Source organism: Ovis canadensis, chromosome 1 (genome assembly GCF_042477335.2).
Source record: "Ovis canadensis isolate MfBH-ARS-UI-01 breed Bighorn chromosome 1, ARS-UI_OviCan_v2, whole genome shotgun sequence".
NCBI lineage: Eukaryota > Metazoa > Chordata > Mammalia > Artiodactyla > Bovidae > Ovis > Ovis canadensis.
The window spans coordinates 89,729,499-89,746,239 of NC_091245.1; the positions used below are offsets into that span (position 1 = coordinate 89,729,499).

The window sequence follows — 16,741 nt, forward strand, 5'->3', positions numbered from 1 at the left end:
GCTCCCTAGTTGCGGAGCGCAGGCTTCTCACTGTGGTGGCTTCTCCAGGTGCGGAGCAACGGGCTTCAGTAGCTGCGGCACGTGGGCTCTGTATTTGCAGCCACCAGGCTCTAGAGCACAGGCTCAGTAGTTTTGGTGCACAGGCTGGTTGCTCCAAGACACGTAGGGTCTGTGGGAGCAGAGATTGAACCTTTGTCTCCTGCATTGGCAGGCAGATTCTTTACCACTGAGTCACCAGGGAAGCCCTTATTATTTTTTATTATTTAAAATATTTTCCCCTCACTAGGTACTGTGATAAATTAGTACCAGTAAGACTTTAGTTAGTTAATAGTCATCTGGTGGAAAAGATTCTTTAATAGATTTGTTAGAATATACATCTCTGCTGCACATAGAAGTTGGGGAGACCACTGACAAGAAGTAGACTGCTTTCCAGGAGGGTACCAAGTAACTTTTACTGGCTCTTTATGTAGTTATTTTCATATTCAAAGTATAATTAAAGTAATCCTTGAACATCCTTTTTTTAGTTACACTTTAAAAATTATTTTTAATTAATCAAGTAAAACATTATAAAAAGAAATACAAGTTGACAAAAAACACAGATCAAGTAAAAAATATAGATAAGGCAAAAATAATGGTTATCTGTTTGCTGTGTATCTTATAGAAATTTCTGTATATACATGCATATATAAAAACATTTAGTTTTATTTTCATACCTACTTATTTTTGGCTTATTTTAAGTTTTTAGATGTAGTTGATACACGAAGACTTAGAAATGCACTTTGCTGGGATGCTATGGTACTGAATGAAAGCTCCATTCTGGGAAGATAAGTTTTGTCCGTTTTCCCCATCTCTGCTTTTGCCCCTCCCCTCACTGGTACTCTTTTCTTTCGATCACCGCTCTTCTCCTTGAAAGGAGAGAAATGTAGTGTGGCAGGTCTCAACCCTGTGAGACTGTGTATTAGAATTAACTAAGAAGTTTTAAGAAATATCAGCATCACGGCTCCACCGTCCAGATTCTTATTTAATTGGTCCTGATGAGGCAAGACGTGTGGGAGGAGAACATGCTTTATCTTGGCCTCCATATAGAAGCTTGCCTGAGCTTTTGACTTCAAGTATAGTTTGGGGAAGGCAGTGATTAAATCCAGGGGGGCATCTTCCTGAGTTTCCTGTCTTCAAGAAAGAAGACAGGCACAGGTGGCGGTCGTCCCTCAAGTTCTCTAATAAATATACAGCCACAAACATTTTCATTTATTCCAGTGTTGGTTCAGTTACATAGTTTGTAGTACTTTAGTTTTAAGGAAAATCAGCATCATTAGTACTGTGCAGATTAGACAGACAGGAAGATGAGTGATAAAGCAGTATGATGTGGTTAACCGCGTGGATGCTAACGCCAAGCAGCCTGGGTTGTAGTCCTTGTTCTGTAATTTATGTCTGTTGAGCTAGGCAGGTTTGTTTTAGCCTCTCTGCCTCATCTATAAAATCAGGGTCATGGTCTCCACCTCAGAAGACTGTTGTAAGTATTAAAAATATTAATATATGTAAAGTGCTGCAAACAGTATTTTGTGCATGATAAGGTTTCAAAACAATATACCTACAATTAATTTATTCCTTTTCTTATATCCTCTTTTCTAACATTTCCTGCCCTTTTCTTGCCCATTCCTCCTAAAGATAGGCTGTGGTTTTTCTGAGAAACTAGATTGGGGATCAGCAGAGATTTTTCAGTAAAGAGACAGAATATTTTAGGCTTTTAGGATCACACTGACTCTGTTGGCAGTACTCAGTTCTGCTGTTACAGGCAAAGCAGCCATAGACCATACATAAACAGACGTGCATAGCCATGTCCACTTTATTTATGAACACTGAAATTTGAATTTCATGTAGTTTCCACTTGTCACAAAATACTGTTTTTCTTTTTATTAAAACAAAAAAATTTTTTTAATGTGGAAACTATTCTTAGTTTATAGGCCACACAAAAACAGGTAGTAGACTGAACTAGTGTAAAGGAGCCTGAACATTCTAACAGCTGTTTTAGACACCCTTTTTTTCTTAAGTATGCCTTCATTTTTTAGTTTCTCTGTACTTTGGAGGAGTCTAGAAAATGAGTTTTATTGCCATTAGGTTTAGAATTTAACACATGTATACCTGTGGCGGATACATGTTGATGTATGGCAAAACCAATACAATATTGTACAGTCATTAACCTCCAATTAAAATAAATAAATTTATATTTTAAAAAAATAAAATAAAATTTCTGCCTACAACTTTGATCTTAAACTATTAGCATGTGGTTGAACAGTGAGATCTTTGTGGACTCTCCTTCTCAAGTGGTGACATATATAACTGTACTTGGAGTTCTTTGGTTGCAAGCAACAGAAACAGACTTTATCTTGTTCTCAGCATCAGTAAACAGCAGATATTTATATTAGTCAGGGTTCTCCAGAGAAACAGACCAGTAGGATACATGTGCACACACACATTAGACATATACACATACGCATTTTGTCTCTCTGTGTGTATAAAAATTAAAAAATTATTTCAAGGAATTGGCTTATATGATTTTGGGGATAGGCAAGTCCAAAATCTATAGGGCATACCAGCTGGAAACTTAGGCATAAATTCTTGGCAACAGAATTTCTTTAGTGAAACATCATTTTTGTCCCTTGAGGGCTTTCAGTTGATTAGGTGAGGCCTCCTCACATTATTAATAATCTCCTTTACGTGATGGTTAGCAACATTCACATAACACCTTCACAGCAACACCTAGATTAGTATTTATTTGAATAACTGATTGCTGTAGCCTAACTGGGCTTTCCTGGTGGCACTAGCGGTAAAGAACCCGCCTGCCAATGCGGAAGACACAAGAGACACAAGTTTGATCCCTGGGTCAAGAAGATTCCCCTGGAGGGGGAAATGAAAGCCCACTCCAGTATTCTTGCCTGGGGAATCCCATGGACAGAGGAGCCTGGTGGGCTACAGTCCATGGGGTCGCAAAGAGTCAGACATGACTGAAGTGACTTAGCGTGTGCACACACACACAACCTAACCTAGACACATACATCTAACCATCAGTTCAGTTCAGTCACTCAGTCATGTCTGACTCTCTGCGACCCCATGGACTGTAGCACTCCAGGCTTCCCTGTCCATCACCAACTCCTGGAGTCCACCCAAACTCATGTCCATCAAGTCAGTGATGACACCCAACCATCTCATCCTCTGTCGTCCCTTTCTCCCACCGTCAGTCTTTCCCAGCATCAGGGTCTTTTCCAGTGAGTCAGTTCTTCACATCAGGTGGCCAAACTGTGGAGTTTCAGCTTCAGCATCAGTCCTTGAGATGAATATTCAGGATATTCAAGGCAAAGAATAACTCAGACAAAAATGGTGATGATGATAAAGAACAAACACTTCTAGAGCCCTTCCTCTATAGTAGGCATATTTATAAGTTTGCTTTAAAGATACTAACACATTTACTCAAAATAACCCTGTGATGTAGGTACTGTTTGCCCCATGATGATACTAAGGCACAGACAGGTCAAGACATTGCTGAGGTTACAGAGCAAGTGTCAGAGCTGGACTTCACAACGCAGGAAGTTAGGTCCAATGTCTGTGCTTAGCTACTATTAAGCTGCACTGATGATCACTCTTGGAGTCCAGGTTTAGGAGGGAAGGAAAGGAGATGATTGTGAGATGACGAAGGGATGACAGTATCAGAAGTTTCAGTGAGGTGGAAAATCTGTGCTGTGGAGCTTTTTACAGAACACACCCACACACAGGTATGTTTATACCAGGCCAAGTATTGAAAAAAGATACTAATTTAGACGGTCACCAGTAATTCTTAGTGTTGTGCAGTCGCTTAGTCGTATCCAACTCTACAACCCCGTGGACTGCAGCATGCCAGGCTTCCCTGTCCTTCACCATCTCCTGGACTTTGCTCAAACTCATATCCATCGAGTCAGTGATGTCATCCAACCATCTCTTCCTCTGTTGTCCCCTTCTCCTTCTGCCTTCAATCTTTCCCAGCATCAGGGTCTTTTCTGATGAGTTGGCTTTTTGCGTCTGTGGCCAGAGTATTGGAGCTGCAGCTTCAGCATCAGTCCTTCCAGTGAATATTTGAGTCATATCTGGACTGCACAATACTTTTTATTCCATTTTTGTGTGCTAATAGTAAGCGTCTGTTTCCTTTTTTATGCTCCACCACTGACCAGATCCTTTCCTATTCTTCCTCTTTCCTCTCATAACGTAACATTAATTTGGCAGATTTTTTCATTTTTACCTGTTTGTATCCACTAGTATACTTCTGTCAATTTAGTAGGGGAGCTCTGCGAGTTAGAGCTGGAGATGTTTTTTTTTTTTCTGATTTGTAAAGACAGCATGTGTCTGTCTGTCTTTTAAGTTCTCCATCTGATTTCCTTTTCTATTATTTTTTTCACTTGGCGCCCAATTTGTAAATAAATGTCAGCAAATGCAAACTAAGAGAATTAAAAAATGGTTGCATCCCTCAAAGTGGAGCACCTTCTCAACACAGAACCAGTTTGCTTTTCTGAAAAGTATTTGGCTTTTTCTAGCAATTTTTGTTATCTACAGTCTATATAATTGGTAAGTTGATCAAACCAACACTTTGAAAAATGGGATTATAGTATATTTTTGTTGTTAAATTTGGGTAACTGGTTTTATCTTCCTTTGTCTCTCAGTGTCTCATTTATAATAGATAAACATAATAGATATTTGTGGCACTGGGGACCATTGTTTTATTGTGTTTTTTTTTTTTCTGTATTAATCTAGATAGCAAGGTATGGTTGATGTTTGCTTTGTTTGGTATGCCTTACAGATTGATTCAGGCTAATGTTTCAATTATTCGCTTCTAGCCAGTGAAAAGGCATTGTTAGAAACGGCTTGTATGGCAAAACCACTACAATATTGTAAAGTAATTAGCCTCCAATTAAAATAAATAAATTTATATTAAAAAAGAAAGAAACAAGGCTTTAGATCTAAGATTGTAACTTCTAGAAAATTTAATTGTAGATGTCTAATTGTAGGTGTAGTGTCTCTCTTTGAACCCTATGCCCCAAGACTTTAATAATACTTAAGGTGGGCTTCCCTGGTGGCTCAGTGGAAAAGAATCTGCCTGCCAATGTAGGAGACCTTGGTTTGATCCCTGGGTTGGGAAGATCCCACAGAGAATGAAATGGCAAACCACTCCAGTATTCTTGGCTTGGGAAATCCCATGGACATCACCCTATTTTGTTACATGGTCTTCTGGTCATTAACTACTTTTTTTTTTTTAATCAGCTTTGTAGTACTCAGATATGGAGAGAAAAAGAATTGAAGCACACTTTTGGAAATGTTGCCTTTTTCTTAGATTTTGGTTTTGGTTAGCTTGCTAACCAAATGTTAGCTTTGGTTGCTAACCAGATGAAATGTGATAAACACAGTTTATCTGAATTCTAATCCCTGCTATGCAGATTACTGTGAGCTTTGGTAAGATATTTTTCTTAGCCTCACTTTTTAGCTGTAATATGAATAATAATAGTACCCCTTCCTTATGTTCATAAAAATCAAATGGTATGGTCTGTATAAAGGTACTTAGCATAGAATATTAGATATTTATATTATTCCTTCTTTTCTGTTGATCAAAACTTTACTGCTGATTCTGGCTTTGTCTTTGAAGTTACTGTTTGGTTCCCATGAATTTTTAGCAGACAGTTTAGTGTTCAAAGGAATATTTAGTATATTATTCCTTTTAGCTAGAGTAAAGTAAAGATGCCATAGAATGAATGTTGTCTTAGATTTCTAAGACCCGGGGAACTGGTCTGAATGTTTTTATGCACTTGGTTAACCTTTTTGAGACTCAGAATGTAACACCAGTTTGTTCTGATTTCCATTCCTCTTTTAGAAAGATTAAAAAAAAAAAAGAATCACCATAGAGTATGTTGATGTCATGCAGACCGTTAGGAAAAATACTTGTTATAACTCTAAAGACCCAGAGAACTCTTGTTTATACTTATTTTAATAGTGAAATCTTGGTTTTGGCTTAGAATTCTTCTAACAATAAATGAATCATATTATTTGTAGCACTTTTTATAAAATTTTATAAACTTTGTGTCATTTTATCTTCACAGTTTTGTGGGAAAGGTAGGACGGATGAAATCACTTCTGCTATTAAAGATGAGAAATCTGGACTTGGAAGAAGTTCAGTGACTTCCAGAGATAAATAACTAGCTGTCTGCTCCCTGATACATTAGTTTTCATTCTTTGTCCAGGAGTTTCTATGTAGAATTAATTCCTTCTTTGTGATCAACCTATAATTTCCAGAATGTAAAACTCAAACTGTTGAAATTATTGGGTTTTCACATTTGCCAAAGTATGTATATATATATATGTATATATATATATATGTATATATATATATATACCTTTTTTTATGGCTAGTAAGTTAGAGGAACAAATAACAAGTTCTGCCATAGTATATTACTATAATTCTAATCTTATTTGTAGTTTTAGGATAACTAGTATGCTTTATTTATATTGTGTAAATACCTGTGGGAAGATATTTTTTTAATTGGGGATATTCTTTGTGCAAAAAGGTCAGTTCAAGTATTTTTAAAACCTCTGGTTTTGTACTTGCAGACTCTGCAGATCAGAGTCAGGTAGTCAGGTATGGATGTGAGAGCTGGACCATGGAGAAGGCTGAGCACCGAAGAATCGATGCTGTTGAACTGTGGTGTTGGAGAAGACTCTTGAGAGTCTCTTGGACAGTAAGGAGATCAACCAGTCAATCCTAAAGGAAATCCGTCCTCCAAATTCTTTGGAGGGACTGATGCTAAAGCTGAAGCTCCAATACTTTGGCCACCTGATGAGGAGAACTGACTCATTTGCAAAGACCCTGATACTGGGAAAGATTGAGGGCAGGAGGAAAAGGGGACGACAGAAGATGAGATGGTTGGATGGCATCACCAACTTGATACACATGAGTTTGAGCAAGCTCTGGGAGTTAGTGGACAGGGAAGCCTGGCGCGCTGCAGTCCATGGGGTCGCAAAGAGTCGGACGCCACTGAGTGACTGAACTGTGCAGATCACTGTGAAGGAATATAAAATAGTCTGGTCTTTGCTTTCAACAAAATTGACATTGATAGGAAAGGCCAGGCTAATTATGAAACAGTCTGAGTAAAGGTTGCCAGACTATAGTCCGAGGCTCATCTTTGTATGGTCCTCAAGCTAAGCATGGCTTTTGCTTTTGTTGTTTGAAAAACAAACAAAAAAACCAAGGAGAATATGGAGCATAGACCATATGTAGCCCTCAAAGCATGAAACATTTACTGTCTGGCCCTTTATAGGAAAAGCTTGCTGACTATAAATTAGAGGAAATATATCACATAAAGAATAACCAGAGACGTTAGGAAATGCAAATCAAAACCACAATAAGATACCATTTCACACTCACTAGGATATCTGTAATCAAAAAAATGAGCAGTAACAACTGTTGACAAGGATGTGGTGAGAATATAAAATGATATAGCCACTGTGGGAAACACTTTGGCAGTTCCTCAATAAGTTAAACTTAGAGTTACCATATGATCCAGCAATTCTCTTCTAGGTATATACCCAAGAGAATTGTAAGCAGGTTCACATAAAAACTTGTACATTGTGTTCATGACATTATTGGTCATAATAGCCAAAAAGTGGAAGCAACTCACCATTGAATGTATAAACAAAATGTGGTGTAGCCATACAGTGGAAAATTCAGCCGTAGAAAGAAATGGGGTACTGATGCATGCTACAACAGGGATGAACTGCGAAAAACATTAAGAAGCCAGACACAAAAGGTCACATACTTCTGTTGTTTCATGACTCCAAGAATAGTCAAATCCATAGAGACAGAAAGTAGATTGATGGTTCCAGAAGCTAGGGGAAGGGGATGGGGTAGAAAGTAAATAATGGACATGGGGTTTTTTTTTTTTAGAGTGGTGAAAATGTTCTGAAATTAGATAGTGGTGAATCATTGTACAACCTTGTGAATGTAATTTAAACTATTTTACGGTATGAGAGTTCCATCTCAACGATAGAAAACATAACTGAAGACTTAAGTAGTTTTTGTAAAAGAAGTAATAAGAGGTTAGATAAAGAAGACTATAGGCATGAGTTACTGGATATAACTTTGAAGTTGGGACTTGAAATGCACCCCACAGGGCTTGGAGGATTTGGATAGAAAAAAGGAAGTGGGTAGGTATGGTATAACACCACGAGGGATATAAGCTATGTCTGTTGCACAGAAGAGGAAGCAGTGGCAAGACTAAGGGAGAAAGACAAACTGAGTCTCTTGTTTTCATGGAGCTTCTAAACGTGCATATTTAACTGATTTGGGATCATGCTTTATGTTGTCATACACTGAGAATTAAAATCCTTATGGTAACCTGTTAAAAGTACCATTGAGATAGCCCTTAGGCTCCAGCTATCTGGCTGGAAAAAGTCTGTCTCAGGCTAGAAGAATATACCTTTTATATTTGGAAAGCATTTTAACCTCACTAGTTAATCGAAGAAATTTAAACTGAAAGCAGCATAATACATCTTTGATGATGCAGCTGACAAATAAGAACATTTAAATTGTAATGAGCAAATTTAAGTTGAAACTTTTAGGGAAGATTATTAGGGGGAAATAGGACTTTTTTTCCTTTTTCTGGCCATGTAGAGGCCTAGGGGATCTCAGTTCCCTGACCAGGAATCAACACCATACCCCCTGCAGTGGAAGCTCAGAGTCCAAACCGCTGGACCACCAGGGAATTCCCAAGACCCACGTATTCTTGATATGGGAATATAAGTTGATAAAACTATTAATCTCCATGAAGAACCTTCAGAAAGCTCCTAACCTTAAAACTAATAATGATCCATCTGAAAATGTTACCCCAAGAAAAAATGGTAACTCTGGATAAAAATGTATGCACAGATTCATTGCAGTGTTATCTATTGTAACAGAATGTTTGGACATACAGAACAAAAAAGATCGTTAAATTTTTGTACATTTATTGCAGTATTATTTGATAAAGAGTTTTACTAAAAAAAAGTTAATGACCTTGGAAAAATAAGATAGCATACTTTTGGGAGGTGGAGGGAAGCAAGATTCAGAATTGCAGCCCTGTACCCTCTAGTGTCAAGCAAAAACCTGGTCTTGAGAATGGTTCATTCTGGACAAACATTACTAAGTAGTTCTTAAGTGTGTGACGTACTGAACTTCTACGTACTGTAAAAATAGAACAAATAAAACCCCTTCTGAACCCAAATCCTCTTTCCATCGTCATAGTGGCCACCCCATTTCTCTGTTCTTTAAGCAAACGCCTCAGAAAAAGTCATCTAATGTTTCCAGTTTGCCATCTCCCAGTCTTGAATCTAGTCCGGCCTTGGGCCCTAGGTTATTTCACTGAAATGGTTCATCAAGTCTCCAGTGACCTCCAGTGGTCAGTTCTCAATCCTTGTCTTACTTGACTTGTCAACAGCATTTAACAGCCGATCAGTTCCTTTTCTTTCAAATAGTTTCTTCTCTTTGTTCCAAGAAACCACATGTTTGGCTTTCCCCTTACTTTAATGGCTGTTGCATCTGGTCTTTCTTTACTGGCACCTCTACCTTTGATTTATTTTAACTTAGTATGGTGAATAACATTATTTTTAAATTGTGATAGAATACACATAACGTAAAATTTACCACTGTAACCATTTTTAAGTGTATAGTTTAGTGGCACTAAGTATATCTACATCTTTGTGAAATTATTCGTCCATCTCCAGAACTTATTTTCATCTTCCCAAACTGAAACTCCATATCTGTTATCTTCCTACCTCTGGCAACCACCATTCTACTTTTTGTCTTTAAATTTGATTATTAACTATTATAGATACTTCATACATGTGGAGTCATGCAGTATTTGTCCTTTTGTGACTGGCTTATTTCACTTACTGTAGCCTCAAAATTGATCCATGTTGTAGCAGGTATCACAGTTTCCTTTTAAAGCTGAATAATAGCCCATTGTATGTACATACAATTGTTTGTTGTTGTTTAGTTGCTAAGCCGTGTTCGACTTTTGTGACTCCATGGACTGTAGCCCACTAGGCTCCTCTGTCCATGGAATTTCCCAAGCAAGAGTGGGTTGCTTGGGAGTGGGTTGCCATTTCTTTCTCCAGGGGAGGGGATCTTCCTGAACCAGGGATCCAACCGGGGTCTCCTGCATACGCAGGCAGATTCTTTACCTCTGAGCCACCAGGGAATCCCCATGAACATACTACATTTTGTTTATCCATTCATCTATTGATGGACACTTGGGTAGTTTGCACTTTTGTCCTATTGTGAATAGTACTGCTGTAAACATGAGTATACTACGAATATGTGGTTGAATCCCTGCTTTCAGGTCTCTTAGGTATATACCCAGAAGTGGAATTGCTGGATTATATGGTAATTGTATTTTTAACTTTTTTGAGGAATTACCGTACCTTTTTCCACATTCCCACCAGCAGTGCACAAAGATTGTGATTTCTCCACATCCTCACGAAGACTTGTTTTCTGGTTTCTTCATTTGTTTTGTTTTCGTAATAGCCATCCTAGTGAATATAAAGCAGTATTTCATTATGGTTTTGATTTACCTTTCCATGAACTAAAGAGCCTCTTGATGAAAGTGAAAGAGGAGAGTGAAAAAGTTGACTTAAAACTCAACATTCAGAAAACTAAGATCATGGCATCTAGTCCCATCACTTCATGGCAAATTGGCGGGGAAACAGTGACAGACTTTATTTTCTTGGGCTCCAAAATCACTGCAGATAGTGACTGCAGCCATGAAATGAAAAGATGCTAATTTTGGAAGAAAAGTTATGACCAACCTACACAGCTTATTAAAAAGCAGAGATATCACTTTGCCAACAGAGGTCAATCTAGTCAGAGTTATGGTTTTTCCATTAGTCATGTATGGATGTGAGAGTTGGACTATAAAGAAGGCTGAGCACTGAAGAATTGATGCTTTTGAACTGTGGTGTTGGAGAAGACTCTTGAGAGTCCCTTGGACTGCAAGGAGATTCACCTAGTCCATCCTAAAGGAGCTCAGTCCTGGGTGTTCATTGGAAGGACTGATGCTGAAGCTCCAATAGTTCGGCCACCTCATGTGAAGAGTTGACTCATTGGAAAAGACCTTGATGCTGGGAGGGATTGGGGGCAGGAGGAGAAGGGGATGACAGAGGAGGAGATGGCTGGATGGCATCACCAACTTGATGGACGTGAGTCTGAGGAGTGAACTCTGGGAGTTGGTGATGGACAGGGAGGCCTGGCGTGCTGCAGTCCATGGGGTCGCAGAGAGTCAGACATGACTGAGCAACTGAACTGAATTAGTGATGTTGAGTATCTTTACATGTATATATTATCCATCCGTGTATCATCTTTGGAGGAGTGTCTATTCAAATCCTTTCCCCATTTTGTTTGGGCTTTTTTTGTTGTTGTTCAGTTTTAGCAGTTTTTATTCTGAATATTAACCCCTTATCAGATATATGATTTGCAAGTACTTTCTTCCGTGTAGCCATTTTACAGTGTTGGTTGTGTCTCTTGTGCACAGAAGTTTTAAATTTTGATGTAGTCCAATTCATCAGTTTTTGCTTTTGTTGCCTGTACTTTTAATGTCATATCCAAAAAATCATTGCCAAATCCAGTGTCATGAAACTTCCCCTTTATTTTCTTCTAAGAGTTTTATAGTTTAGCTTTTACCTCTAGGTCTTTGATCTGTTTTGATTTAATTTTCATATTTAGTGTAAGGCCAGAGTCCAATTAACTATTTTGCATGTGAATATCTAGTTTTCCCAATACATATGTTGAAAAGACTGCCTTTTCCTCATTCAGTTCAGTTCAGTCGCTCAGTCGTGTCCGACTCTTTGCGACCCCATGAATCGCAGCACGCCAGGCCTCCCTGTCCATCACCATCTCCCGGAGTTCACTCAGACTCACATCCATCGAGTCTGTGATGCCATCCAGCCATCTCATCCTCGGTCGTCCCCTTCTCCTCCTGCCCCCAATCCCTCCCAGCATCAGAGTCTTTTCCAATGAGTCAACTCTTTGCATGAGGTGGCCAAAGTACTGGAGCTTCAGCTTTAGCATCATTCCTTCCAAAGAAATCCCAGGGTTGATCTCCTTCAGAATGGATTGGTTGGATCTCCTTGCAGTCCAGGGGACTCTCAAGAGTCTTCTCCAACACCACAGTTCAAAAGCATCAGTTCTTCGGCGCTCAGCCTTCTTCACCGTCCAACTCTTGGATGGTATTAATACCTTTGTCAAAATTCATTTGATCATTTATATAAGGGTTTATTTCTGGGCTATAAATTTTGATATATTTATTTTCATTTGTTTAGTGTTTTCATTCTGTTCTAATTTCCCTTTTGATTTTCTTGAATCAAGAATTATTTAGAGGTATGTTATAATTTTCAGATATTTGGGGGTTTTCTTAATGTCTTTCTATTATTGATTCCACTCTGGTCAGAAAAAATACTTTGTGTGATTTAAATTTCTTTTAATTTATTGAGACTTACTTATAGTTTAGATTATGGGGTCTATCTTTCCCCCGCCCCCCTACTAGCACATGAGATCCTGGTTCCTCTGACCAGGGATCAAACCCACGCTGACCCTCTGCGTTGCAAGTGCCGAGTCTTAACCACTAGATCACCAGGGAAGTCCCACATGGTCTATTTAAATGTTCTGTATGCCCTTATAAATAATATATGTTTTGTTGTTCATGAGGTGTTGTAATGTTATCAATCAGGTCCAGCTGATGGGCAGTGTTGGTCAGCTCAGCAGTGTTGGTCAGCTCAGCCGTGTCCTCACTGTTTTCTGCTGCTGTATCTGCCAATTACTAATAAAGGGGTGTTAGCCTCTCTGGCTATAATGGTAGATTCATCTGTTTTCCTTGTTCTTTGGTCCGTTTTTGCTTCATGTATTTTGACACTGTTGTTGGGCACATACACATTCATTCATGAAAGCCGCTCAGTTGTGTCTGACTCTTTATGACCCCCATGGGCTATACAGTCCTTGTAATTCTCCAGGCTGGAATACTGGAGTGGGTAGCCTTTCCCTTCTCCAGGGGATCTTCCCAACCCAGTGATCAAACCCAGGTCTCCCACATTGCACGCGGGTTCTTTACCAGCTGAGCCACAAGGGAAGCCCTTAAGGACTGTTATGTCTTCTTGTAGAAGTGACCCCTTTATCATTATGCATACTTATATACATTATACATTCCTCTCTCTATCCCTGATAATTTTCCTTGCTCGTGAGTCAGCTTTCTCTGAACTTAATATGGCTATTCCAGCTTTCTTTTGATTACTATTAGCATAGTATATCTTCCTCCACCCCTTTATTTTTAATCTGTGTCTTTACATTCAAAGTGGATTTCTTGATCTACTCTGACACCTCTTTCTTTTAATTGGTGTATTTAGACTTTTGATTTGACTAATGATTTTAATGTAGCTGGATTAATAGCTACCATAGGTATGACGGTTTTCTGTTCATTGCCCTTGTTTCTTTTTTGTCTTCTACTCTTTCTCTGCTACCTTCTGGTTTTAATTGAGCACTTTTTATTTCTCTTCTTTTACCATATCAGTTACACATTTTTTTAGTGATTGCCCATGAATTTGAAATATACATTTATAACTAATCCAAGTCCAGTTTCCTGTAACACTATACTACCTCACAGATAATACAGGAACTTTATAACAGAGTTATTTCCAGTTCCTAAAATCCCTTATAACATTGCTGTCATTCACTTATCCATCAGCGGGAATCATCTAATTCATTACTGCTGTTATTTCAAGTTGTTGTCTGTTAGATCACTTAAGAACAAGAAAAATAAAAGATTTTATTTTACCTTCATATATTCTTATTTGGTTTCAAGTTTCTGGCTTAAATTATTTCTCTTCAAGAACTTCTTTTCAAGAACTTTCAAGAACAGAGCAGATATATAAAACAACAGATTCCCCTGAAATTTTGTTTGAGAAAGTCTGTATTTCTGTGTCGTTTGAAGGATAATTTTGCTGGATTTGCAGAATTGTAGCTTTGTGGCGATTTTCTTTTTCAATGCTTAAACATTTCACTTCATTCTTTTATTTTTGTGTAATTTCTGAAGAGACATCTCATGTAATTCTCATCCTTGCTCCTCTAGAAGTTGTGTTTTCCCCCCTCTGGCTTCTTCAACATTTTCTTTGTCTTTGATTTTCTGCAGTTTGAATATATTCCTAGGTGTAGATTTTTTGGTGTTTATCCTGCTTGATGTTCTCTGTTTGGTGTCTGTCTTCTGTTAATTGTTTAGTAGCCTTTTTTCTCCTTCACTCTTCACTCCTTTTAGGTCCTCTGTTCAAATGTATCTGGAAGATAACTGATTCTTGCCACTTCCGCTGGTCCATGTTGCCATCTTCTGGGTTTCGTTGCCTTCAGATAGTTCTCCTTGCTTCTGCGCTTGGTCTCCTCCTTCCTTTCACCACACAACAGAGCAGAGAAGTCTGCCTAAAATTTCAGCGGGAACTTGTCGTCCTTTGATCAGAACTGTCCTGTGACTTCCCTTGTTGTACCAGGTAAAAGCCACTGTCCTTACTATAGCCTGAAAGCCCATATTTAGCTGTTCCATCTCTTACCTTACCTCCTACGAATCCTCTCATCATTGCCCTCCAATTACGGTGCCCTCCTTTCCCTAGAAGTCACCAGGCATCTCAAGACTTCCCGTTTGCATTTCGTTCAGATGTCCACATGACTCTGTTCTTCACCATTGCGTTTAGGTCTTTACTCCAATATCACTTTTTTCATATTACAAATCTTCATGCCCTATGAACTCCCTGTACCCCCTTTCATGCTTTATTTTTCTCCAGAACAGTTTACCAGCTGACCAATGTCTGTCAGGAGAGAGCATGGCACAGTGGAGAAAAAGGTATAAAGCCAGTTAGGCTGGAGCGTGTAGAGCAAAGAGGGAGCACGTTGTGAGAATGCTAGTGTGGGAATTAGTGACCAAACTGCAGACTCTTGCAGGCCGTGCCAACATATTTTGGCTTTATCCTTAAGCGTGGTGGCAGATCACTAAAGTATCTTAACTGGAGGGATTTGGGAGAAGGGTCGCTAACATGATGAAATATGTCTTTTTAATAGAGATCATTCTATCTTCACTGTGGGAGAAAGATTGGAGAGGGGAAAATTGGATGTGAAGGGATCACTGTTGCAGTGATCTAGGTATAAACCTATGGTAGCTTAATCTATTAGAGTTTTCATGGCCATAAGAAAAAGAATGTTTGGAACTGATTCTTATCATGAATTCCATTTATAAACCTAAGTGGTTCAGCAGTTCATAACTCTAAATTGCTAAATTAGGATCTCCCATTTATAGAATCCCCATTTGGTTCCATTACAAGAAAATGAAATCTCTCACCCAGTGTTACTCTTCAATATAAAAATCCTAGAAACTAAAAATCAATAGTTATCTATTTTTTGTGTATTTCTTAGCATTAGTCACAAAACACAATATCCCCTGATTAAGTTTAGTTCTTATTTATTGGTCCGTTTTTAGACCTGATCAAATTGATTTGTCTCATGAAAGCAAGCTTTAAATAATTTCCTTATTATATTCTTCTGAACTCCTCTTATCTCAAATATAAAGAAGTTGGTTAGGACTAAGACTGTACAGGAAATTTTAAAGACAAAGGTGTCTATGCCTATGTTATTTCTTGTCACAGAGCCAATGCTCTGGCCACAGGAACCTTCAGAGTTTCTGCGAATCAGAAATTCATGACAACCTGGCCATGCTAAGATAGATTTGAAGTTCTTAAAGCAAACAGACTAGTAAACTAGAATCCAAGCAATGGTTTTCTAATGTGGCAGTGTTTTCATCAAACCAAAATGCTGATCCTGTGTTTTTACTTTAGGAGGGGAAAGCATTTAACTTCTCCCATGTTTTAAGCATTTTGTACCTACTTAAAATACGTTATTTTGTTTAATTATCAGGAACCAGTATCTTAATCCAGCTATGCTTCCCTGATAAGGAAATCGTATATTAACAAAGAACTTTACCAGGCTCACACAGGGATCCAGATATGCCAGGGGTTTCTTTTGATCAGGGGTTCTTAGTTTGGGTTCCTTTGTCTCCACTTCTCTCTGTGTGCTAACAGTTTTCAGAGCACTGATGACCCTTCAATTCAGTAAAGTTCAGAATCAATAAATTTTATTATGCTGCCTCCTGATTTGGGGTTCCTAATCTGACAGTGCTGTATACTCTTGTGTTACATTACCTTTCCACAATTCTTTTCCAAATACCAGTAACTCTAATTACAGTGGTAAAGCAGTAATAGTAGTAGTAGTAGTTGTTGTTTTTTAGCCAGGCACTGTGCTAAGTGCTATATATGATTTATCTGACTTGGTGTTCACAACAGTGTTGCTGAACTGTGTCCCCTCACTTGAAGGCTAACCCTCTCTGTGTCTCAAATTCCAGCGCCATTCTTTGTTTTCCTGACTAGACTCCCTGCTCCAATTTCTCAGTCCTTTGTTCCTACCTACACTCTTCTCAGAGAAGTTAGGAGCTTTTTTTTTATAATCTAGTTTTTCCCTCGAATTATCTGTTGAAAAACCTTAAGTGACTTTCTTCCTCTGATAGGGAAATTTCAGGTCTTTTATCTCACAGGGTCTTTGGTAGCTTGCTAGCCTAATCACTATTTAAATCACATGTTACTATCATGTGAATTGAATCGCCAGTCTATGTCTGAC

General features: G+C 38.5%; 1 protein-coding gene across 29 annotated transcripts in view; it reads left to right on the forward strand.

Annotated features, from left to right (window-relative positions):
- The window catches only part of RAP1A (RAP1A, member of RAS oncogene family), a 77,484-nt gene that overhangs the window by 23,235 nt on the left and 37,508 nt on the right, over nucleotides 1-16,741 (forward strand). Inside the window, exon 1 of one of the 29 annotated variants that reach the window (XM_069600344.1) lies at nucleotides 14,346-14,571. The exons of the other annotated variants lie outside the window; for them this stretch is intronic. The gene's annotated coding sequence lies outside the window, so the exon portion shown is untranslated. Of the gene's footprint in view, nucleotides 1-14,345; nucleotides 14,572-16,741 lie in introns of those variants that run through there. 29 annotated transcript variants of the gene reach the window in all.